At 44.5% G+C, this 24,232-nt stretch overlaps 1 protein-coding gene and 1 long non-coding RNA gene across 2 annotated transcripts in view; one reads left to right on the forward strand and one right to left on the reverse strand.

Annotated features, from left to right (window-relative positions):
* LOC306980451 overlaps positions 1-4,987 on the reverse strand; it is a 457,917-nt gene extending 452,930 nt beyond the window's left edge. Inside the window, exons 1-2 of the long non-coding RNA XR_013794024.1 lie at positions 4,944-4,987; positions 4,476-4,596 (exon numbers count right to left, since the gene is read on the reverse strand). This is a non-coding gene — a long non-coding RNA (uncharacterized lncRNA). The remainder of the gene's footprint in view (positions 1-4,475; positions 4,597-4,943) is intronic.
* Positions 1-24,232, forward strand: part of pcdh7b (protocadherin 7b) — a 181,135-nt gene that overhangs the window by 50,321 nt on the left and 106,582 nt on the right.

A 24,232-nucleotide genomic window follows, 5' to 3' on the forward strand; every position in this document is an offset into this window, starting at 1 on the left:
TCGCCTTTTTGACCTTCCCCTTGCACAAGCGTTGCAGGCAGCGGGGTGTCACCTCAGTCAGATCAAACGCGGTGTACGCCCGGGCCCCTGTGTGCGTCTCCCCCCCCCCCCGCATGTGCCAACCCAAAATCCTATTAGATCACCCGATAGTGTCAAAAAAAGCGGCAGTAGAGGGGGGAGATAAAACGTCGGCCAACTTTTTTTTGCAGACAAGTTTCTAAATTCCATGTCGGTTCCCGCTTGTCTCCCGATAACCGATCTCCAACTTCCGGGTCAAAGTGTCGAGCGGCAAGGCTTGAGTCGCACCGCATGGCACGCGTTCTCGGATCATGCACCGTCACACGGCGCGATCGTGATGATTCCATTCAAAAAGGAAGGAACGCCGTATTCCTGTTCTGAATTGCAGAGCACAAAACATCAAGCTAACCTCAAATAAAACATTACAAAGATTGATATTAATCTTGTCTGTACCGAATGTCCTGTAGCTGAGATTGATACTTTGGATTAATAGTAGTTTAGGGCTGCACTTTGCACAGTGTCAGAAGGAAGGCAATGTCCGATATCTTTCTTGAATATTGCGGCAATGATACATTTTTACAGCCCTCAGTAAACATTGTCAGGCCAACTTTTAGGAATGACACAGCAAAAATGCAGTGCTCACCTTGCAACTGTGTCTTCTGTAAGCATACATTAAAGGAACAGGCCATAGTTTTTGCATACTGAGATATGTTCTTACCTGAGCTTGGACGAGTTGATGCGTACCTATCTGGTCTTTGTGCATGCCCGTGAAAGAGCTCGTTCGCTTCTAACTTAACCCCGTTTGGAGCCATAAGACTATACTGGGAGAGGCCAAACGCTAACAACATCTTTGGTCGTTTTGCTTGACTGAGAGCACACAGTTCTTCCATACTGTAATATGTTCTTACCTGAGTTTAGACGAGTTGATGCATACCTGTCTGGTCTTTGTGCGTGCCCGTGGAAGAGCGTGGTAGCTTCCAACTCCGCCCCCCGTTTGGAGCCATAGGAATACACTGGGACAAGCCAAACGCTAACAACATCTTTTGTCGTTTTACGTGACTGAGGGCACGCACAAAGACCAGACAGGTACGCATCAACTCGTCTAAGCTAGTGTAAGAACATATCTCAGTATGTAAAAACGGTGGCCTGTTCCTTTAAGCACTGCTATAAGGCTAGTCCTCGTAAAAGATTATGACAACAAACACCAAAACAACCATCAAACTAATTACCTGGCGACCATGTGACCCAAAAGTCCGACACACTCTTAGCGAACAGTAAACACATCATCAACATTGCTATTTTTGCAGTTAGTCACCCAAAGAAAGCACCTCAACAATTTGTTTGCACTAAAAAAAAAAGACAATTTCCTCGACTTGAAATGAAACCCCCCCCCCCCACCCACCCACCACGCCGGGCGCTCCTGTACTTGTTGACGCCAGTAGCAGCGTCTCCTCTCTCTTGTTTATTGAGTTTTTCGCCGCAGTCCCCTCATTCAATCCTTTTATCAATCTGCCGCGTTCTGTCGGTCGGTGGCCTGGGTCAAGGGCGCGGGGAAAATGATAACATTGGCTCATTCTCCGGTCAAATTAGGAACCCAGGTGGAGAGAAAGAAAGAAAGAACAGACAAACGGGGCGGCTGTGATGGATGGGTAGGTGTTTCGTGAGGAGAGCGACACAGAGAACACAAACAGCTTACTAACTCTCAAATTTCTTTCTCATCTTCTCAATAACCCAATTCCTATAACAAAAAGAAAACAAGAAAGTTGGGACACTGTGTAAAATGTTCAATAAAAACGATAAAACAAACACACAATTCTTATATATGGATTCTTTTTTGTATGTTCACAGACTATGACTCCCGGACGGGTTCCTGATCCATGCAGTGATTTCCAGTACAGAATCTTGCCTGTTTTTAAAGCAGTGCCGCTCGAAGACCCCAACATCACAAGCATCCCATACATGCAATACTTATAGTGAAAGACTCTGCCTTTCCAAAAACCCTAAAGCCCATGACCCCCACTGAAATACCGGACAATGGACATTTTTGACTCGTAAGCTACCGAGTGTTGATGAGTAAACCCGCTCTTTTGGCCGATCAAATGAGTCTTTTTTTTTAATTTTTGTTCATACATTTAATCAAATTTCTTCTCACACGTTTTGAAAAGCTGCACGCCGCACTGGTCACGGATTACTCTCATTTCCATGAGCCTGTAAAGATAAATGCTCGTTGCAAAGTTGTAAACCTTCATTGTACATTCTTTATGAACTAATACCTTAAAGCCACGCTGCGGAACATTCCAGGTTGTAGATGCTTTTATTACAAGAACAAAACCGCCGTGCTATTGTGAAAACATGCTTCTAGTGGTCACCTATAGACACCGACAATGCTATTTAAAGTGCATATGACAGGTTTTTGAAAGCATGGCTTATTTAGATAGATAACGTCTAGTCAGTTGTCACTTCCTGTCAGTGTCCAATAAGGAAGTGAAACTATAAACATCACAAATAATGTCAAACTAAAGACAGCTGGGTAATTTTTTTTTTGGCTAAATCGTAAATATAATTGTGTTAACTATGTTTTAGCAAAAATTGTGTCTAATGTGTCATATGCACTTTAAGTATTTGAAAGGGGATGCTTAGTAAACAAAGCTAGTGTTAGCGTCTGGCTGCCTGGTGATGCCCCGCCCCCCAAGCAAAGCTACAAGTTCCCCTTGTAAGGACGCATGCGTTTTACGTATATTCAACAGTTAAAACAAGCTTATCGAAGTATATGCTCGTATTTTAGGCTATCTGGGTGAAATGTTACGCAGTGCGGCTTTAACTCTGACATGCTTTGTTAAAGAGGGGGTATTATGCTTTTTGCACGTTTTTGGTGATAATCTCAATTACATCTTTATCACTCTTACACTTTGTTGGTAAGAAAATGCATCATACAGAGATGCCATCTATTATAGATACAGATGGCATCTCTGGAATCGCCCATATGTGGTTATGCTTGAAGCAGTGGAGGGAGAAAGCAAGGAAGATAAAAATCTAAACTTTCTATAATTACTCCAAAACTACTTTTAAAAAAAAGGGCAGAATTATGAATATAGTTTTCTACCCAACAAAGATACAAAGACATGAAGAGGAGCAAAGTAGTTCAACAACCCATAATGACATAAATAATGGAGAATGCTAACATTATGCTTCATGTTAGCATCATGCCACATGCTAATGCTAGCTATAACTGCAGTTTTTTTCACTTCTACTGAGCAATCTGATGTGAAAAAACAACCAAATTGACCAATTTAGACTTGACTTTATTAGTGTGTGATAAATAAGTTTATATTCCATCAGAAAATGGCTAAAAAGAGTGAAAAATTGTTTCCCAAAACAAACTTTCTTTCCCCTCGGCGAGGCCGCGCCCCCTTTTATGACGTGATGCCGACTGTATCTATAAAATATCCAGTAGTTTTACTTCCTGTTTTTCACGTCATCTTCCATAAGCCCCTCCCACCATCTTTCTCATACTCCCCTTTGCTGCGCAGCTGTTTCAGAAAAAGGGAGGGGAAAAAGGCCAGAAAAAAACATAAAATGGTAAAAATCTCCTGACAGTTTTGCATAGTACCCCCCCTTTAAAACACTGACCCATTCAAAAATGTAACCAAATACAGTATCATCATTTTCAGTACTTGATTTCTTGTTAATTTTGTTATTTTCTATTGTAAATAAAATCAACTTTTCATATATTTCCAATCCGCTGCATCCTGTTTTTATTTACATTTTACACACCGCCTCAACTTTGATTTTATTTTTCTAAATCAGTTTATTTTTTTTGTGTGTGGAATTTGGCGCCGGTTATACAGTGTACACACCACCTCTGGCACTTCACCGGCAACAAAAACCCCTACTACGCCTTTTGAATGTCAACAACAAGGATACAGCGGGAGCGTCGACACACTGCCTGGAGTCACTCTCGGCAGGAGGAAAGCGGGTTCAGGATGCACACGCGTGTTTACCGTGGCGCGCGAAGAGCCTAACGCGGCGGCGCGCCTTTAGATGGCATTAGCTTTGGTTTGGAGGTGTACGGGAGCGCCCTCAGAGGGGAGTGACGGGGGAAGTCTTTGGTGATGAATGAGCGTTTGGTTTGTGCGAGACATGTGTGGGGAGAAGAGAAGCAAGCGACGGAGCGCAGGTAGTTTTTTTTTTTTTTATGGATGTGGAGACAGATGTGAAATTTTGTCTGAGAATTTTAGATTGATAATGAATGCATGGATTTAGTTGTGTAGTTTTGAGGTTTTTCGAAATGTGGTGCAGAAGTTCTAGTAATGGTCTTGATTTAGATCCTACTTTGTCCTGTTGTATAATATTCTGGTTAATAACATGCACAGTAATATATCAGTTTTTTACCAGGGACACACATACTCACACACACAATCTTGTACTGCTATCTTAGTGAGGACACTCCCAGATACAATGTATTACCCAGACCCTAACCCTGAACCCTAAACGCCTAACCCTAACCTTAATCCTAACCCTAATCTTAACCCAATTCTAACCCTAACCCTAAAACCACATCTTGATCCTCAAGCAGTCCTTCAAAATAAGCGAGGACCACCCAAAATGCCCTCACTTTCCAAAAACGTCTTCACTGTTAAAAACTCAAACTGGTCCTCACAATGTCCTAAGTGCAAGAACACACACACACTTACAATCTTGTACTGCTATCTTAGTGAGGACACGCATAGACATAATGTATTACCCAGACCCTAACCCTGAACCCTAAGACCCTAACCTTAATCCTAACCCTAATCTTAACCCAATTCTAACCCTAAAACCACATCTTGATCCTCAAACAGTCCTTCAAAATAAGTGAGGACCACCCAAAATGCCCTCACTTTCCAAAAATGTCTTCATGTCCTCACTCTGTTAAAAACTCAAACTGGTCCTCACAATGTCGTAAGTGCAAGAACACACACACACACACACACACACACACTTACAATCTTGTACTGCTATCTTAGTGAGGACATGCATAGACATAATGTATTACCCAGACCCTTAACCCTGAACCCTAAACCCCTAATCCTAACCTTAATCCTAACCCTAACCCTAATCTTAACACAATTCTAACCCTAAAACCACATCTTGACCCTCAGTCTTTCAAAGAAGTGAGGACCACCCAAAATGTCCTCACTTTCCAAAAATGTCTTTAAAAACCAACTCAAACGGGTCCTCACAACGTCGTAATTACAAGAACACACACACGCTCACAAATATAAAAGAATAAAAAGCAATCTCTTATGCGTCCATTTTACCCGCTGATGCGTGTGCTCCGCTCTCACTGGACGTCACTCCATAAGCTCCGACAGCTCCTTTGTGCGCACTCCACTTTTCTAATATTCTTCACCTACTTTCACGTCCCTTTGTGTACTTTAAGTCGCCCATCAATTCCCCCCCCCCAAACACACAAAAGATACATTTGTGTGGCTCTTTTTATTCACATGCTACAGAAAACATCTATTTTGTCCATGTGCTGCTAAAATCTGACCCAGTTCTGTTCTGAGGCTGCAGGCACTTTTTACTTTTTTTGTGTGTGTGTGACTAGGACCAGTCTAGCAAAGCACATTGTGTTAAATTCACGGCACATCAGCGATCCGGAATCCCTCTGCGAGAATTATTTCAAATGCTAGCTGATATATAGATAAATGTTCCTATCGGGGCTAAGTGAAAACCACGGCTTGTGTCTGATTTGAGTTGGCAAAGACAGACAGCCATTTCTCTGGACACGTTTAATTTCATTCTTATGTACCTCATCATCATTCGTCAGCTGAGGGAAGGAACTGTGCGTCCTTTTGCAGTTCAAATCTATCTCAAGCTTCCTTCTCCCAATTACTGTTGTCCCTGACTGCGGGACGGCTCATGGCTCACCCATTGGGTGCTGTCCAACGGATTTGATCCCCTGCTCTGGCCGTGGCCATCTGTGTCTGTTGGCGTTGTAATGAGAAAAGAGCGCCTGCTGGTCCTGCCTCCAATCCCAGTTCATGTGCATGAGCAGCGGACAGCGGTAATTTGGTGTATGGCTTTCAGGCCCGGCTGCTCAAGGCTTGCATAACCTTGCAGATGATGAAAAATGGATAAAAGGATAAAAAAAATATATTTGGAAATGGAAAATGAGCCAGGCAACAAACAAGTACTGATGCTGTGTCTCTGCTCAGTTAGGCTAAACAGATATGGGAAACATTCTGCTTATCCCTGAGCTAATCCCTTTAGACAAACGTCCAATCCCTCAAAGCACACAGCTCATTGCAACACTGGCCAACACATTGCATTGTCCAATCACAGTTTACAGGCCCGCGTATCGACTCAGTTTATTCTTTTCGGGTTTGATAAGCCTCTCTTTTCTAGCATTCAGTGAAGAAGAAGAAAAAAAAAAGGAAAAAAAAAATCTATCTAGGTTGCTGTCAGGGGATTTGAGGTGTTTGCTGTGAGGAATGCAAATTGTCAGATATTTTTTGATGGGAACGAAATGTCACCGACTTCACCACTGAGTAATATTTTCAGCTCTTCGTATCTGCAAGACAAAATAGAGCGGCTCCCGAAAAGTCATACATCAGACCAGACGGAACCCCCCCCCACACCCCGCCCCACGCCATCCATCCAGTTTGTAAAGACTTTTTATTTGTCATTTTATTGCCAAAGACGACGACGCTCATCGATGTTTCAGATTGCAACAGGTTCCTCGTAAAAAAAGAAAAAAATCAACCGGATGGCTCCTTCCGGGGGTCAGGGCGGACGTTCTGTCGATAATGCTTTAAAATAACCGCATAACACACTTGCCTATATATACGTACTGGGCCGGGCAGTCTTTAAATGGACGGTGAGTGTGTGTGTGTGTTTGGCTTCAAATCCCATACTAGCCGGCGCACCATAATAATGATGCTATTAAAGCTAGTGCTTAAGCTGACTTTGCTTTCCTTTCCCTTCCCCTTGATCCCTCAATCCTGCCTTTCTCTCCCTCTCTTTTTACTCTCACCCCACCCGCCACCATCATTGCCCCCCCCCTACCTTCCCGGACTTGCCCCATGCCTCCAATCCCCGTGTTTCTGCATTATTAGCGCATATAGCTCTCTCCTGGCTCGGCACAAGCCATTAGCTGAGATTAGCAGCGGAGGAGCCAGCCCCCTCCCCTGATCCCTCACTTTATTTCTTCCCTTCTTTTTTTTTTTTTTTTTTTTTCAAGCTAGCCATAGCCGCCACGCTCGCTGACTGATTACCATCCATTATAGGGCCTTATTGTGCTGACAGAGGCAACTTCAGGCCGCTAGCCCCGGTCGTAAAGCCACACACACGCACGCACGCAAAAAAAGAAAAAAAGAAAAAAGAGAAGCCGGGAATCATAATCTCAGTGGCCCGGGAAGTGAGGAAGAAAGTGTAGCGAGGAGGGAGGGGGTTTGGAGGGGGATGGAGGTACTGTATAGCGAGGATGTTTTAAAGCGGAAGGGATTTGGAAAACAGGAAGTGAGCACTGCAAAAAGTAAAGATCAAGCATTGGCTTAAATCACTGGAATTGAGGAAATGTATCTTGTTTTGAGTGGTTTTCACTCATTTAGACACTTTTCCTGATCGGACCAAGTTTGCTTTGCTTGTTTGACGACATTTCATACCAGTTCTAATGTAAATCTCGCTTGAAATAAGAAAGTAATATTGCCAATGAGATAAGAACAATTTTCTTACCCCATTGGCAGAGAAAATTACCTGAAATAATAATAATAATAATAATAATGCATCGGTTTTATATAGCGCTTTTCTGGACACTCAAAGACGCTTTACATTGCACTATTCATTCATTCCATACTTGGTGGTGGGAAGCAACTATTGTAGCCACAGCTGCCCTGGGGTAGACTGACAGAAGCGAGGCAACCAGTCTGCGCCATCGGCCCTTCCGACCACCACCAACCACTCGCTCACTCACTACATTCGCTAGGCTTCCTGGTGTTACCAAACGGTCTCCCATCCAAGTACCGACCAGGCCCTTCCCTGCTTAGCTTCCAAGGTCTGACGGGATTGGGCAGAGCAAAGGCGGTATGACCTTTAAAAAAACCCTTTGAAATAAGGACGAAAAGTATTGAAATGAGTCAGAAACCTCTCAGAACAAGTGAAATAATCTAGGACAAATGTCCAACAACATCTTAACCAGTCAAAACAACAAAAAATTGGATTATTATGCTCAAAGTGAGATGTTTATACTAGTCTAGGTAATTAATTTTTGCAGTGAGGGGTCTTGAATGAAAAAAAAAAAACAAGGACACGTTTTGGAAAGCACTGCCGAAGACATCAATCTGATTGGACGAGATTTAATGGATGCATTCTCATAGATGCCAGATATTCACTATATTTAGCGGGAATAATGTCAGTTTGGCCGAGTGGATTGCCTTTTTTTTTTTTCCCTTTGGGTTTTTTGGCTTCAGCGCGCGGGCCCGTTTTGCATATTGCTTTGGCATGGGAGGGACTAGACGCCGGAATGTGTCCAGTTAGTGCCCAGATAGATGGATAGAAATTCTCCCTCATGGCATCTCTTCCGTCTCTCTTTGAAACAAGTACAAGACGTCACACGGTCGCCCAGCGGGGAGTTGCCTTAACCTTCTAAACACGGTCCCCCTCGGCCGACACTGCACAAACCGACACTGTGACAAATCAACTTCTGCATCTTTTTGGGCACATCAAAAACAATAACACCGAGCAAAGCAGCCTCATTTTCCCCCACGGAGGCGTGCTTTGGGTTTGCGAGCGAGGGGGGAAAAAAAAGAATGTCAGTTGACTACGCAACAAGAGCGGAATATCAATCTCCCCCCCCCCCTAATTTAGATTGGCTTTCATTCCCCGACTTCCTGCTCTTGGAGAGGCAGCGGAGGCGTGTGTGTCCCCCCCCCCCCCGCTGACCGGCGTTTCAGCCACCCAATCTCCGTCATTTAAAGCTATATGGAAGTAGCCGCGGTCGGCGGTTTAAACCGTCCAAACGCGCGTTATTATCTGCACCACATAGCGAGATTTATTTCAAGCCGCTAAACCCGCCCAACGGCCCGTCGTTCCTCCATCCCCGCGTCTTCTCCCCTCAGCCGCCTTCCGCCAGCTGCATTTCAATGAGCCTGTCCCAAAATGCCCTGCCAATTTCTCCCCCCCCCCCCTGACATGTCTTTAAAGTTTGATACATCGGAGCGACGCGCAATCGACAAGTGGCTGTAGCGACGTAGCGGGGCGTAAATCTAGATGAAGATTCTTTCGAGGGAGTTTTTTCTTGATGAAATAAAGATTGCGTTGGTGTCTGGGGGTTTTCTCTTCTTCTTCTTCTTCTTCTTCTTCTTCTTCTTTCTGTGTTCAGTCAGCTCATGGTCCATGCTGAGTCCGCTGGCAATGTTTCAAGGCCCGGGCTAGCGCAATGTCAAATGTTCAAGTGGGGGGAAGTGGTCCGGAATGTCATGATGAATAGTTTGGTATAGTTGTCTTTATCTTGTGTATTGTGTGATGCACGACCTAACAGTTGACCTTATATTCTAGCTTTGGGCTGTCAATGCATAAATGTATATATTATCTCAAATCTGTTGTAGTGCAGCGGACACATTAAATCGAGTAGAGTCGAGAGGTGATCAGGATTTAAGCACTTACAGTTACGAAACTTAGACCTAGAGGTTGAGCGATACAGGCTTTTTTTTACGGCCAATGCAGATTTTGGGGGATTTTTATTAGCTGATGCTGATGTGCGCAGCCGATGTTTTTGACCGATATTTTTGGCCGATGTTTTTGGCCGATGTTTCCAAATCCACTCCAGCGGTGGTGGCCAATTTTATTTCATTACTTTGGGTGATTCAATCATAGTTTTGGTCCCAGCTTTGATTAGCAGCCATTAGCATGCTGGTGCTAGCCGCAGCATTTTGCGCGGCGATTAAACATACAATTGCGGAGGTTAAAAGAAGCTCAGCGAATGAATTCTCCAGGTTCAGTGCTTTAATGGAACAGGCCACCGTGTTTCCATACTGTGATATGTTCTTACCAGAGCTTAGACGAGTTTATTCGTACATGTCTGATCTTTGTGCGTGTCCGTGGAAAGGTTTGGTCGCTTCTAACCTCACCCCATTTGGAGCCATAGGAATATACTGGGAGAGGCCAAATGCTAACAACATCTTTGGTCGTTTTGCGTGACTGAACGCACGCACAACGACTAGACAGGTATGTATCAACTTGTCTAAGCTCAGGTAAGAACATATTTCGGTATGGAAAAACGGTGGCCTGTGAGGCGTGGCCATATTCACTGAGGTTTAGTTGGTGAAACTTGTGCTCAACAAACTTGTTGCTAATCCAGTTTTCATTGTGATGTTTCACCGCTCCAATGAGGCCTAGGAAGTTGTAGGGGGACTCGCTTCTTTCTCTATAACTTCAGGTCCCCGAGATATCGGCTTTCATTGGCGCTAGATTGGCCGATATTGTAAAATCTCCAAATATCAACCCGACCTCTACTCTATTCACCTTATTCCGGAAGTTCGCGAATTGTGCCCACCCCTTCTCTCCTATTAGATTACATAGGACTGGAGAAGTCCAGAGAAAATCAGTTACAACATGAATACAAAGCCGATTGTAGGCCGCACAGAGACATGGTGCAGTGTTGACTTGTTGGTGCAAATGAACACTGGACATTTTACACAAATCCATCTACTAAACATCAGATTTTCTCCGCTTAATGAACGGGCTTCATGCTCTTCCGGGAGTGTCAAGACAACGGACGTGCTGAGACAAGGCAAAGAGAGGCAAAAGTGGGCGGGGTGGAATAAGGTGAATATAACAGACTCTACTCAACCACCGTACAGCTTGAAGAACATGGCGGAACAAAATGCCAAAGCTTAACAACCAAATCAGCTATTTATTGGTTCCTCACATGGCTGTACGCACAACATTACAGTCAGAAATCCATACTAATCTTGCTGTTTACATGCACGGGTGGCGACGCCTTAAAGTGGCAGGTTGCACTTCTGTAAATGTCACCGCTGTCGTCCATAAACATCCACTTCTTCTTCTGCTTCTTCCTGCGCGCCGTCCTAGCACCCCTCACCGCCCTGCGCCACCATCAATCACTTTTTTCTTAACACGCAATGCATTTTCTCAACCCCTTTGCTTTACGGCTTCCAATCTAGGCCCATTCTCTTTTTGTTTTCTATCTCGATTGATCCCGCTCCATACCCCCCCGAACTCCCCACCGCCGCCGCTACTCCCTCTCGCTCCATCCTTCCTCTCTCCACTCCCTTTCCCTCTCTCTCTCTCCCCTTCTCCCTCGCCAGTCAATAATGAAAATTGCTTGCTACCTTGAATGGATTATGGGTGTGCGCGAGGGCTCTAGGTAGTTTGTTTGAAGGCGCGCCGGCGTCAAATGAAAAGGCCCGGGCCATTTTCTCTCTATCTTGCCTCTGCCTCCTCCGTTGCTTCATACATACACACCGAACATTGTCAGGTGAAGAGACACATGAAATAGCCCTACAAGCCTGGAGTAAACAGGCCAGACATCAATGAGGCAAAGGATCAAGCAAAAGCCAGTAAAATAGTAGCAGCGTTTTACTTTTTCTTTTCCTTTTTTTGCTTTTTCTGGCGTGCAGGGAGACTTTAAATAAGATATTTTCCTTGCCTTGGAAATAAAGTGCAGAAAGTTTTCGACAGAAGGACTTTGTGGAACATGTGGATGTCTCTATCTAGCGTTAATGCTAATGGTTCTTCCTGCTAGGTATACTCCTGATTATGACCTCATTCACCTTATTCCGGAGGTTCCCATGGGTGCCGCCATGAACTGTCACTCGTATTAGTTTAAATATGACTGCAGACGTCAAGAGAAAATCATTTGCTACACGGACACAAAGCCGTTTTCAGGCCGCCCCCACAGAAGCTGTGCAGTGTTGACCTGTTGGTGCAAATGAACACTGGACATTTTATACAAATCAATCTACTGTATGCCAGATTTTTGTGCCAAACATTTATCCCTCGTTCTCTGCTTAGTGACATTATTCTGCAACGGAAGTGCCATAGAATATATCTGTGGCAAAAAGAGGCAAAATAGGGTGTCTGAAAATGGGTTCCAGGAACTGCCCACCGCTCGTGACAGGTTGCCCCTGCAGGATTGAACCGGATTGATTTTCTTGACTTAAAGCTGCTTTGAAAACAATCCATGTTGCTTGTTTATGGGTGGCAACACAAGGCAATGCACTGGTGTTTGAGATTCCCACAGTCACGAAGGAATTTCTGCCAAATTCGACACACTGGATTGTTGTTCATGGCTGTTGTTGGATCATTAAAAGTATGAATTGTTAATGATTTCACTTTGTCAGTCGATGTTGGATAACAGTGTTGTTGTTACTGTTTTGCTTGGATTTTTGGCTTGACCATCCATACCTGCTGGCAGTTCTTTTGGTTTTATGTGTTCTTTTGACAGATATGTGTTTATTTGGTTGCACATTGAGCTTTCACGGTGTGTGTGTCTTTGTATGTGTTTGGATATTGTAAATCCATCCATCCATCCATCCATCCATCCATCCATCCATCCATCCATTTTCTTCCACTTGTTCATTGCTGGATTGTGGGGACAGCTGTTGGAGCTGCCCAAATCACATTGAACTAGCCCCTATGGCTCCTCCTGCAGGTGGTGGGTCCACAGAGGGACGGCCTCATCTTTCTAACCAGGCCTGTTGGTCTCTCATAAGGGGCTTCTGAACCTCTCTTTGTCTGACCTGTCACCATAGGACCTGTTTGCCATGGGAGACCCAACCAGGGGCACGAAGCCCCCGACAACAGAGCTCCCAGAATCATTCGGGCGCTCAAACCCCTCCACCACGTTAAGGTGGCGGCTCCAGGAGGGGGTGATATTGTAAATAACATTTGTAATAAAAATGAAGGAGACCCCAGGCAGAATAGCTCCTGCAATAAGTCAGGAGCTAATGGGGAATAGAACATAGATACATAAAGGAACTCAACTTGAAGCCAACATAGTTCTCAACCATTACCCTTAACTGGTACCATTCACATGGCAGTCCAGCGGTAAATGCTCAAGAAACAAACTCAAGAAAACATTTGAAAATCACAATGGAGATTATGGACCATCTAACCAGGGGAACAAAACCTGTGATCATGCCCTACCACTCTCTCCTACCTACTCCCCTCGCTTCCCTCCCTCGCTCCCTACGGTCATGTATTATGAATGTTGCCTAATTACGCAGCCCAGGAAAAAAAAAAAAAAAAAGAAAGAAAAAAAAAATCCCTCATACGGCCTGGCACATGTATTTGTTTGCTTTGTATCTCTTTTGCAGTCACTCTTGTATGCAAAAATCCTTCTGTGATCGAGTTGTTTATTCTTTTGGCTCGGGCTACGGCAGATCAAACAGCGAGCAGATTGAGCGGGGACGCAACGCCATTGATGGTCAATCCTCGTGTTGCCGCGTTCGCTGGGATGAAGTGCTAAAACATTGCTTGCAGGGGTGCACATATCCGTCTGAGTTTATTTTTTTTTTGTGTTTTTTTTTACGCTGCCAAAGAACATATGCTTCGGCGAATCCGAAAAGTGTGTTGTTTTTGTTCCCCCGGTTAAGCTGCGATCTTAATTACCGCCAGTGTTGTACGATTTAACAAACAGCAAATAGTTTGACTGAGTGGCAGCTGCTAGTTGTTGCCAGTGGATTACAAATCGTGTCTTCACCAGCAAGTGCAAAACTGCCACATCTGTTGTGGGATTGAGCTTGCGATATTGAAAGCTAGTTCTGGGGTACATGCTTCAAGCCACAGCGCCGAACATCCAGGGTTATATCGTTACTCCAAATCTGGAAACCCTGATGCACAGACAGATCAGTTGAATGCATTTGGAAGAAAGTCCAATCATTTGAACCTTATGTTTTCCCTGCCAGAAGTCAATGCAAATGTGTTCATGTGCATGTTATGTCGAAAAGTGAGGATTTTCACCAATTGAAAGGTTCATTTGCAAAAACGAGTGCCATTGAAAAAACTCAACGCATGCTTACTGTACAAATTCATCTTTACATAGCAGTGTTAGTCATTACCAGGTCTGTTTCAGTGCCATGAAAACAAAAAGTCATTAGTTCTTAAAGGTACTATCCCTAATTTTTAGCCTTTTTAGTCAAAATGTGACGAAATGCCGTTTTGCCACCCTAGGACTGGAGAAGAGAAAATCAGTTACTACATGAATACAAAGCCGAGAGAAGCGGTGCAGTGTTGACTTGTTGGTGCAAATGAATACTGGACATTTTACACAAGTCGATCTAAGAAACATCAGATTTTCTCCGCTTAATGAACGGGCTTCGTGCTATGCCAGAAGTGTCGAGACAACAGAAGTGCCGAGACAAGGCAAAGAGAGGCAAAAGTGGGCAGGGCGGAATAAGGTGAATATAACAGACTCTACTCAACCACCGTACAGCTTGAAGCTTAACAACCAAATCAGCTTTTTATTGGTTCCTCACATGGCTGTACGCACACCATTACAGTCAAAAATCCATACTAATCTTGCTGTTTACATGCACGGGTGGCGACGGCTTAAAGTGGCAGGTTGCACTTCATCTATAAACCTTTTTTCGTCACATATTGACTATTTGGGTTGACCAAACACAACATCAACGAATCATACTATGGCACAAACGCATCAGGCTGATTTTTTTTTGACAAATGACCCTGCAAAAAGAAGAAAATGTCAGGCATAGTCACTATAATGTGTACAGAAACAAATATCCAGAACGATTCTGACAAAAATTCAAAACAGTCTTTTATTTCTGATAAGCGTGCCTTTTGGCCTAACCCTAGCCCTTACCCTAACCCCAAACCCAACCCCTAACCCTAAGCCCTAAACCCAACCCCTAACCCTAAGCCCTAACCCCAAGCCCTAACCCCAAGCCCTAAACCCAACCCCTAACCCTAAGCCCTAACCCCAAGCCTTAACCCCAAGCCCTAACCCCAAACCCCTAACCCTAAGCCCCTAACCCTTAGTCCTATCCCCTAAGCCCTATCCCCTAACCCTAAACCCTAACCCCAAACCCAACCCTTAACCTCAAGCCCTAACCCCTAAGCCCTATCCCCTAAGCCCTATCCCCTAACCCCAAGCCCTAACCCCAAACCCCTAACCCTAAGCCCTAACCCTAAGCCTTAACCCCAAGCCCTAACCCCTAAGCCCTATCCCCTAACCAAAGCCCTAACCCTAAACCCTAACCCCAAACCCAACCCTTAACCCCAAGCCCTAACCCCAAACCCCTAACCCTAAGCCCCTAACCCTTAGTCCTAACCCCTAAGCCCTAACCCAAACCATAAGTATGTTGTATTTCTCAAACATTACATTAATTTGCCTTTTGCTAGCATTAATGCCGGGAATTTCTCTCGGTACTCCAGGTGTAGCCCACGGTGAAAGTGACATCATAAGAGTCGCAGCATATAGAAGCTTTGATTTAGAGATGCATGAACAATTCATCTGATTTCCCCCAGTCAGGTGTAGACGCGTGGAAGCTTGTTTTGACCAGACTTCAAGGCCGTGGGAACCCAGGGTGCTAAGGCGGATGCAGCACCCCCTGGTGGATGGTTTGCACATTGTAGGCAATAATAGCACTTCCTGCACACTGCCAACCTTGGAAAAATGGTTTATTATAAAAAATAAAGATGGAAATAAGCACAGAAAAAGCAATTTTGGGGGGAAATCTTATCCCTCAGCACCCAATTACAAAAATATGTTCCCACGGCTCTGCTCAAGTTCCACAGTTATTTTCTCCCGTTGGTGTAAACATGCATTTTTTCAACTGGGAGAAACTTTATTATTTGATTGAATTAAATGTTACACTGTACGTCTTTCATCAAATTCTGAAGTTTTCTCGAGCCAGAATTATCGTCAAAACCCTTCTACCTTTAGTTTTGCTGTTCCAGTAGACAGGGAGAAGGGGGGGAAAAAAACAAAAAAATAAAAAAAACGCTTTCTCTTCTCTGCGCTTCCATCTTAATTACCGCCAGCGTCGGCCCCGCTCTGATTTAAAACAACTATCAAATGCAGTTTCTGAGTGGCAGCTGCTCCGCGTTGTCACTCGTACAAAAGCGTCGCAAATTGCATCTTCACCGCCGAGTGTAAAGGAGCTACATCTGTTGGACAAATATGCCCGGACGTTGTTATTTTTCCACGGCGGCACACACACACACACACACACACACACACACACACACACACACACACACACGGAGACAAGAGCGTGTTGATTCCTAACCAATCTGCGAGAGGCTGTGGCGCTGGTGGAGAGCTGTTTGTGTCGCTGTCACATCGATTTAAAACGCCACGTCTCTCCGTCCCTATTGGGATATGTGTTGCGTTGCGTGGGTGCTTGTTTGTAAGGTGGCTCTTTTGCTAACATAAATGTTTAGGCTTCCGCGTCTGCTGGTCAAAAAAAATGTTTCGCAAGCGGCGCGTGGGCTTTTTCGGAAAGATTCTGTCTACGGCCTGTCTAAACAGCTTCACCGGTCGACGACGGTTTCGGCGTCTTCGAAAGCGAAAATAAGTTGGAAATTGTGTCTATCTATCTTTCGACGCTGAGGTCCCCTAAAGAGTGTGTTTCAGGTTCAATTATGCGTGATATTTCCTCTTAAAGTTGAGTTTCTGAAGAAGCGGCACAATCCAATGCCATTGCTGGTACATTCAGTTATTTGCTGTACTGAACAAATCAACTTAAACAAGACATTTCCATTTCAGAAAATCCATATTTCTTGACTACATCTTTTTCTTACATAATGATGCTTTTTTCTGTCCCGATCTATGAACTCTCATGAATGCATTCCATTTGCTTTTGGAAGCTGAAAGCATATCTCCTGTGTGCATTACTAGTAAAATGTCACTGAATAAGGAGACCAATATTGCGGGCGTACTTCAGAAGGAGGGCAAACTCGCCTCGAAACCCCCAAAAAATTCTGAAGGGAAAAAAAACCAAAAACAACAACAAACAATAAATGATGCCTTCTGTCTGGAGTCGGTGAATGCGAGAGGAGCTGTGGGGCTGAGATTTCACAGGCACTAATAAGCATTCAGCCTCATCTCCTCCTCTGCCTCGTGGTGACTTGGCGGGCTAATGTGTGACTGACAAGGCTCGGCTTCTCCGTTTGATTGGGCCAGTTTTCGCAGGTTTGGCTAAACGCGCGGGCTGATGGACAGATCTGGGCTATGTGTGGGATGGGCGTGTCGATTCGGCTGCATCTGAAATAAAAGTGGAAAAAAGTCTTAGACAGTTTTTTTTTTCTTCTTTTTTTTTTCAAAGAAGGAACAAAGAATGGTAACAAAAATAAACTGCATCGCAAAAGTCAGAAGTAGACGCAGTTTATGAGAACTGCACTAAGGCACTGGTATAATTATGAGTCGCACTGACAGGCACTCGAGTTCCCTAAGAAATAACAAACAGCACTTTTTTTGAACATCAAACTTTATAACAATCAAAAATAATGCCAAATGCATTGGTTTTATATAGCGCTTTTCTGGACACTCAAAGACGCTTTACACTGCACTATTCGTTCACTCCATACTCGGTGGTGGTAAGCTACTATTGTAGCCACAGCTGCCCTGGGGTAGACTGACGGAAGCAAGGCAACCGGTCTGCGCCATCGGCCCCTCCGACCACCACCAACCACTCACTCACTCACTCCATTCGCTAGGCTTCCTGGTGTTCCCAAACAGTCTCCCATCCAAGTCCTGTCAGGCCCTTCCTGCTTAGCTTCCAAGGTCTGATGGAATTGGCCATAGCAAAGGCGGCATGGCCACAATCAAGAAGTGGACGGTTTTATAGAATTTATAGAACTTTAAGTGCATAGTTGTGGCTGCTTTTGAGAAGCTTAAAGGGAATATACGGAGTTTAAAAATGTTAAAACTAAGTATTTTCATCCCCTACATGTTCCAGCCATGTTCTAATGTGTAGCCCAGACCTGTTCACCACAACTGCACTGTCACTCAAAAAGTTGTTACTTCGGGTCCGAATTGCCGTCATGCACAAGCTTAATATAGAAGCTGCAGTTACGCGTAAGACCTAAGGTGGCAGTAGTGAGCATAAAATGACATCTAGTTTAAGTAATGTGTGTGTGTGAAAGATACACTTGATGGATAAAAATTGCTCTTTTAGTAATCTCATTTGTTGCTTGGAACGCCCTCCACTGCCAGCAATGGGAATTTGGCCAATATACATTCAAGATACAAGCCGGCATTTTGAGCTAATGTCATGCTAACAAATCAGTGACCGCAGTTTCAGTGGACTTAATGCAGAGGACACCTATGGTTTTGATATCACAGCTAAATCCTGTAGAGATTGGAGTGCATTAGCAATGGTAGAAGAAATGACCAAAGTAAACTGGATGAGCCAAAACTGTTTGAAATATTACTGCATGTGTTTTTGAGGAGGGAATAGCATGACTCCAACATTGCTAAAGGCTCAAAAATGTTGAATACAGAAATGTCTCCAAAATAGTTCCTGGATTTTCCTTCATTTCACCTCATTTGCCCTGCACTTTACTCCAAAGATTCTCCAGCGTTAAAAGGTAGACCTCCTGCATTTTCAGTCAGCTTTTCTGACAGACATTCAGTGGATTTTGGCCATTTCTCCATGTGACGGCCTTGGCCCGCTAGCTACAGCGGGGAGCATCTCTTTATAACGCCAGATTGCCCGGGCTGCATCTCTTATTTCCCTGCTTAAATTAGCCCAGCAGGGACCGGCGGTTGGCAGGTTTTTTTTTTTTTTTTTGGTCAAATTTTAACACTTTCTTTTTTTTCTGCCCATCTCTGCTCCTCTCCTCAACATACACTCTCCTTTTCCCGAAAAGCGATCGATAGCGCTAAGCACGCTCGGAGACAGGAAGGCCACAAGGTCCAGTATTAGCCGACATCATCGCACACAGCAGAATGGGGGGGGGGCGAGCAATCACCGCTTCCAAACTGGTGACCTGTGACCTTATGTTGGCATTAAACAGGCCTTGGAGACGTATGGAAGCGGGATCAGCCCAGCATCCCTGTGTTTACGTAAACTGTAGTCACAATCTTAAGCAGATAAAGGCGTCGTGATCTTTTTAAATCCAACCCAGGCTCACTGCAGCCGGAGGAAGGAGCGAAGGAAAAGAAATCCACGGCAAATGCCCGATCACATCTCCTGCCGTGTCCTACATGCGAATCACCGCACAATAGGTGAAATTTACTGTCTATTCACAGGTAGGAACAATTGCACAATGGCCCCGAGCTTCCCCCGTTGCTAAGCCTGTTTTCTTCTCCAGTGCAGCTGAAAGGTATGAGACGGTATTAATCAAGCGACGGAAGGCATTGTTAATCCAGTCCGGATGCAGGACAGTATCTAGGGTAAACCCACAGAATCAGCATTCATTTAAAGGTCTGCGCACTGTTTACGCTGGCGCACAGAGAGGATCGCTCAGAATAGTAACCGAAATCCAACCACCGTACATTTAAGGTAAACTGCACTTCCTTAAACCCCCATTTAGCTTTGATTACAGCATCCATTCGTTGTTTCAATAAGCTTCTGCAATGTCAAACATACCAGTGTTGCATTGGTTTTTCACCACGATCTTGTATTGACGATGGGAGAGTGTGACCTCCTCCAGCACATCCGAAAGACTGTTAATGGGGTTTAAGATCTGGACTCTCCATTGAGTGTGTGAACCACTCTTTCACGATGTAAGCCCGATGAATCCTGGCATTGTCATCTTGGAATATGAAGAAGAAATCCATTGATGGAACAACGTGGTCATTCAGGATGTTCAGGTCGTCAGCTGAACCTAGACCTGCAACAAACCCCAGATTAGACCAAATAGTTAAAACCTCCTAACCCTCACTTGAACCGAGCACTTTTCCTCCAGTTTGGCATTACCCAATCCAAAAAGCTTCTTGAAAAGTCTGCGCCATTGACCACCACCACTCACTCACTCACTACATTTGCTAGGCTTCCTGGTGTTCCCAAACGGTCTCCCATCCAAGTACTGACCAGGCCCTTCCCTGCTTAGCTTCTAAGGTCTGACGGGATCGGGCGGAGCAAAAGCGGTATGACCACAGTAATAATAAATAGCAACGAAAATGTGACGTAAACGAGGATGAAAATGCAACAAAAAGTGACAAAAGAGCAAACAAAAAAAAGGTGGGGATTAAGAGGTCAAATCCAGGTTGTGTCCCTTTTTTGTGTTTCTAGTCAGGCTGTGTAGGCTAAGACCCCATTGCTCTCACTGTTGAGGAATTCGCTATCACAATTTAATGTCGTATTTGCATACCACCTCAATGTGGCCTATGTCTCCATATCGCCCAAACTCCTGCAGTGTGCTCTCATTAGTTTTCTTGCCAGCATATATCCATATAATATAAAAGACTTTTGAAATTCAGCCAGTTGTGGTCTATTTTTAAAGGCCTGGGTGTACTGCATGGCTTTAGGCGGCGCTTGTCCGGCATTATGTAAAATAAAGCACTTCTGCGTCTTGTTATTAACTGTATTGCAGAAGCCGAAGTCATTATTTAAGAAAGAAACAAACAATACATTTTAAAATACGGCATCGAAAGACACAGTTCTTTCTTCGGGGACCAACACAGCAACTCATCCGCCTTCGAGCATATACATTTTACGAAAGAATTTAATTTATACCCATATTCATAGGGCATTATGTAGTCAGAATCTTTGAATAACATCCCTCTGCATTTACAAACTAGAATAAAAGATAATCACACAATCTTTCTCCGCCTTATTGTGTGTCCGACCCCACTGTGGCCATATCATATCCTTCGCTTCTTAACCGAGGGATTTGTCCCAGACGGAAGTGAATCTGTACCCAGCAAAAGACTGCAGTCGCTTCTCATTCCGCCTCACCACACAAACCCCAACACTATTTTATTCATGTGCGTTTCGGTTCTCTCATCAACCCACTGCACTGTGAGGAAAGCTAAGAAGCAACAATGGCAACTCTGATCAACTCCAACAGTACGCCGAAAGCGGAGAGAGGAACATCGGGAACAAGATCGATCTTATTAGCGCAAACATGGATGACGAACGGCCCGACGCGCTATCTATCTTCCCCCACCACCTTCTCGCTTACAACAAGCCCAAAAAATAGCGAGATAAGCGTCGACACAGACGTGAGAATTAGGGAGTGGGCTGGAGGATGATGGATGAGTTGATGGGTAGCATTTGCCGACAGATGGATAGGAATGAAAAGTTGTCGAGGCCTGAAATAACAAACAAGCTAATAGCGATGATCACATCTGGGAGGGCTGAAACCTGGCACAGCGCAGAGAAAGAGACGGGAAGGTAATCAGTTTGTGACAAGATTGGTTAAAGAATATGGTCAGCTTTTGAAGCCGACGTTTTCAAATGTTGTCGGCAGGAGTGACAGGCGAGATAAAGTTCGGAGGATAGTTTGCAAGAGCTATGGTGCTGGGCGATGTAGTACTGTAAGTGACCACTGGGGACTGGCTACAATAGTGGCATAATATAATGACTTTTCAATTGACCTTTCGCAAAACCCTGCCCGGAAATTCTATGATGATGCAAAACAATGGTAGGCTGTAAACCGGCACTGAGCACTGAGCACATGTACTGGTTTTTGTGTGCTACTAACCGCCAAAAACCCTACCAGACGAAGAAGAAGAAGCAAAATGGTGTAGTAAATCGGATACTAGGTACTCCAAGTGTCTGGGGGAGTTCTTTCCCTTCCCGAAGCCGAAAACACAACTGGAGCAGTTCCTACAATGGATCAAACAATGTGAACAGCCCTACTCCCAGCTACATGTCTTAGGTGTGCTCTTAGGTAAGGCTAGGCTAGCACCTTTGTGATAGCTAGCTAGTTAACGTCTAGCTACTAACTGTTTGGAGTAACTTTAACTGCGCCAGTGAACTTCACCAAGCTGCAGACTACATCTCACAGGGTGTAACGTAGCTTTGTCCTTTCGTACACACTTGGCTCAAAATTCTATGTCTTTTGGCTCTAAAAATAAAAGAAATTGCTACGGTTTCGACGATAACTGGCTTGCTGCAGCTTACTATCGTAGATTTAGCAAGCATTAGCTAACTTTAGCGAACCAAAGCAATGCTCATATTAACAATACGAACAAAATAAGAGAGTGCTTACCCAGCAGTCTCTGATTTTGCGTTTGCTTTAGCCTCAGTAGTTGTACTGTCCCCCTTCGTTAGATATCTTAATATGTTTAATATATCTCTCAGCCGAGCATTAAAACCCCTTTTCTCTCGATCTGGAGGATATCACACAGGAATTGCTCCAAAAAGAGTCACTAGCACGAGTCAATCCAACATCGGCATCAGAAAGTCTGATGGACCAAGTCAAACAGTAACTAAAGGTGGCAGCTCTTTTGTGAAAAGGTCTATTTGTTGATATTTCAAGGTGTCTGTGGTGCAGTACATGTAGCGGCCACTGGGGACCGGCTCCAAAAAGTGACAGGCGATTACGACTTTGCTAGCAAGTTTATTATGCAGCAAAAATGACAGTAATCCAAAGGAGTCCCAAGATTTCGCTGATACAGGCTTTTTTGAGGAAAAAAAAAACGGCAACCCAAACTGCCCCTCGGGACCGACTGCCTCTCGACAACGGCGAGCACCTGAAATCATATTCCGCAGCAGATTTGCATTTTTTTTCTTCTTCTTCCCTTCTTTCCCTGGTTGTGGTGTTGTGTTGCATGCCAAACGACGCACAGCCACCAACTACTTTGCGTTTTCTCCCCCCCCAACCCCCCCCCAACTGTATTATACTTAGCTTATTGAGTTGTCATTTACGCCTGACCTGCTTTTCATTCTGACCACAAAAAAAAAAAAAAAAAAAAACGGGACCAATGGTGCTGAATGGGAGGAGGGAAAGTGAGTGTATAGCGGCGGCGGAGAAGGGAGGAAAAGTAAAACGCAAAGAGAATAACAGAAACCTTCGAATAACTGCTTGTGTAATGCCCCAAATATATAATAATGTGGTGTGCAGCGCGGCTACATAAAAGATTCCCAATTTTCTTGTTAGGAAGGAAATATGGGCCACACAGCCTTTTCGTTTTTTTTTCTATTTTTTCTCCCCCTTTTGCAGGGAACTGATTATTGTTTTAAGCTTGCGCTGTTTCGGAGTTAGATGAATAGCAGCCCCCTCCCTTCCTCCGGCTCCCTCCCTGACCTCTACCACTCAATTTACACTGGGGGTTAAATTAGCCGGGCTGATGAAGGCCATCATTAGTGCTGTGGGGTGCCGAGCTCCGCTGTTAGGATTTGGCTCGCTCTTCGCGAGGCGGAGAATAGCGAGAAGAAAACCTGTTCGTCAGAAACTAGGTACGGCCAAGCGGAATGGATTTGGACGCGGCCCAGTCCAACGACGGAGCCTGCCCATTGTTCTTAGATCAAAGAAAAGAGGGAAATGGCAATGTAATACGAGCTCAAATTAAATGGGATGTTTGTCGTTTTATGTGACAGCCTCCATTCTGGCCTTGAGTTGTGATGTCAGGTTGTTTACTCAAGAGCTTCTGTTGTGGCTTTGGTGACAGAGGGAGGAGAATACGGAAAGAAGAAAAAAAAAGAAAAGAAAAAAATGGGCGAGGGACAGAGCTGCTCTCTTCTCTCGCGTCCCTGAAAAAAAAAAAATCCACAAGGACACGCTGCAAAAAAGAAAAAGAAAAACGCCTTCTTCACGGTAATCACAAACACATCTAGGCCCCCGACCCGGACCCCCGACTTCATGCCTCCGCATCGATCCGCCGTCTTCCCCACCCTTGATGATGCGGCATGTGATTCACCCTGACGTTCTCGGGCGCTCATCACCATTATCCGTCATGCCGATGCCTTTTTGGAATCAATAGCCATCTCGGAATCATTGACCCCCACCGCCACACGCACTCAGTCATTCGCCGGGGTGCTGCCTCTGAAGTCTTTCGGTCAAACTGTTGGGAGTTGGAAGAGTTGGGGATAGTAGCCTTTTGTTTTTCAAGCGTGAGTATAACTGATTATTATACCCGCTGAAGTCTTGGAACGGGGGGGGGTTGTCTTGTATCTAGTACAGGGGTGCCCAAACTTTTTGTCTCCGAGGGCCAAAATGAAAATGTGCCTGTGGTTGTCAAGCGTGAAACACATATAACTGCAAATAATAATAGTTACTGTATTTTATTTTTCAGTATATACAGTTGCATTTGATTCTACCTATGCAAATGTCATGCTACATTAAAACAAAT

Source organism: Gobius niger (assembly GCF_951799975.1).
Source record: "Gobius niger genome assembly, chromosome: 21".
NCBI lineage: Eukaryota > Metazoa > Chordata > Actinopteri > Gobiiformes > Gobiidae > Gobius > Gobius niger.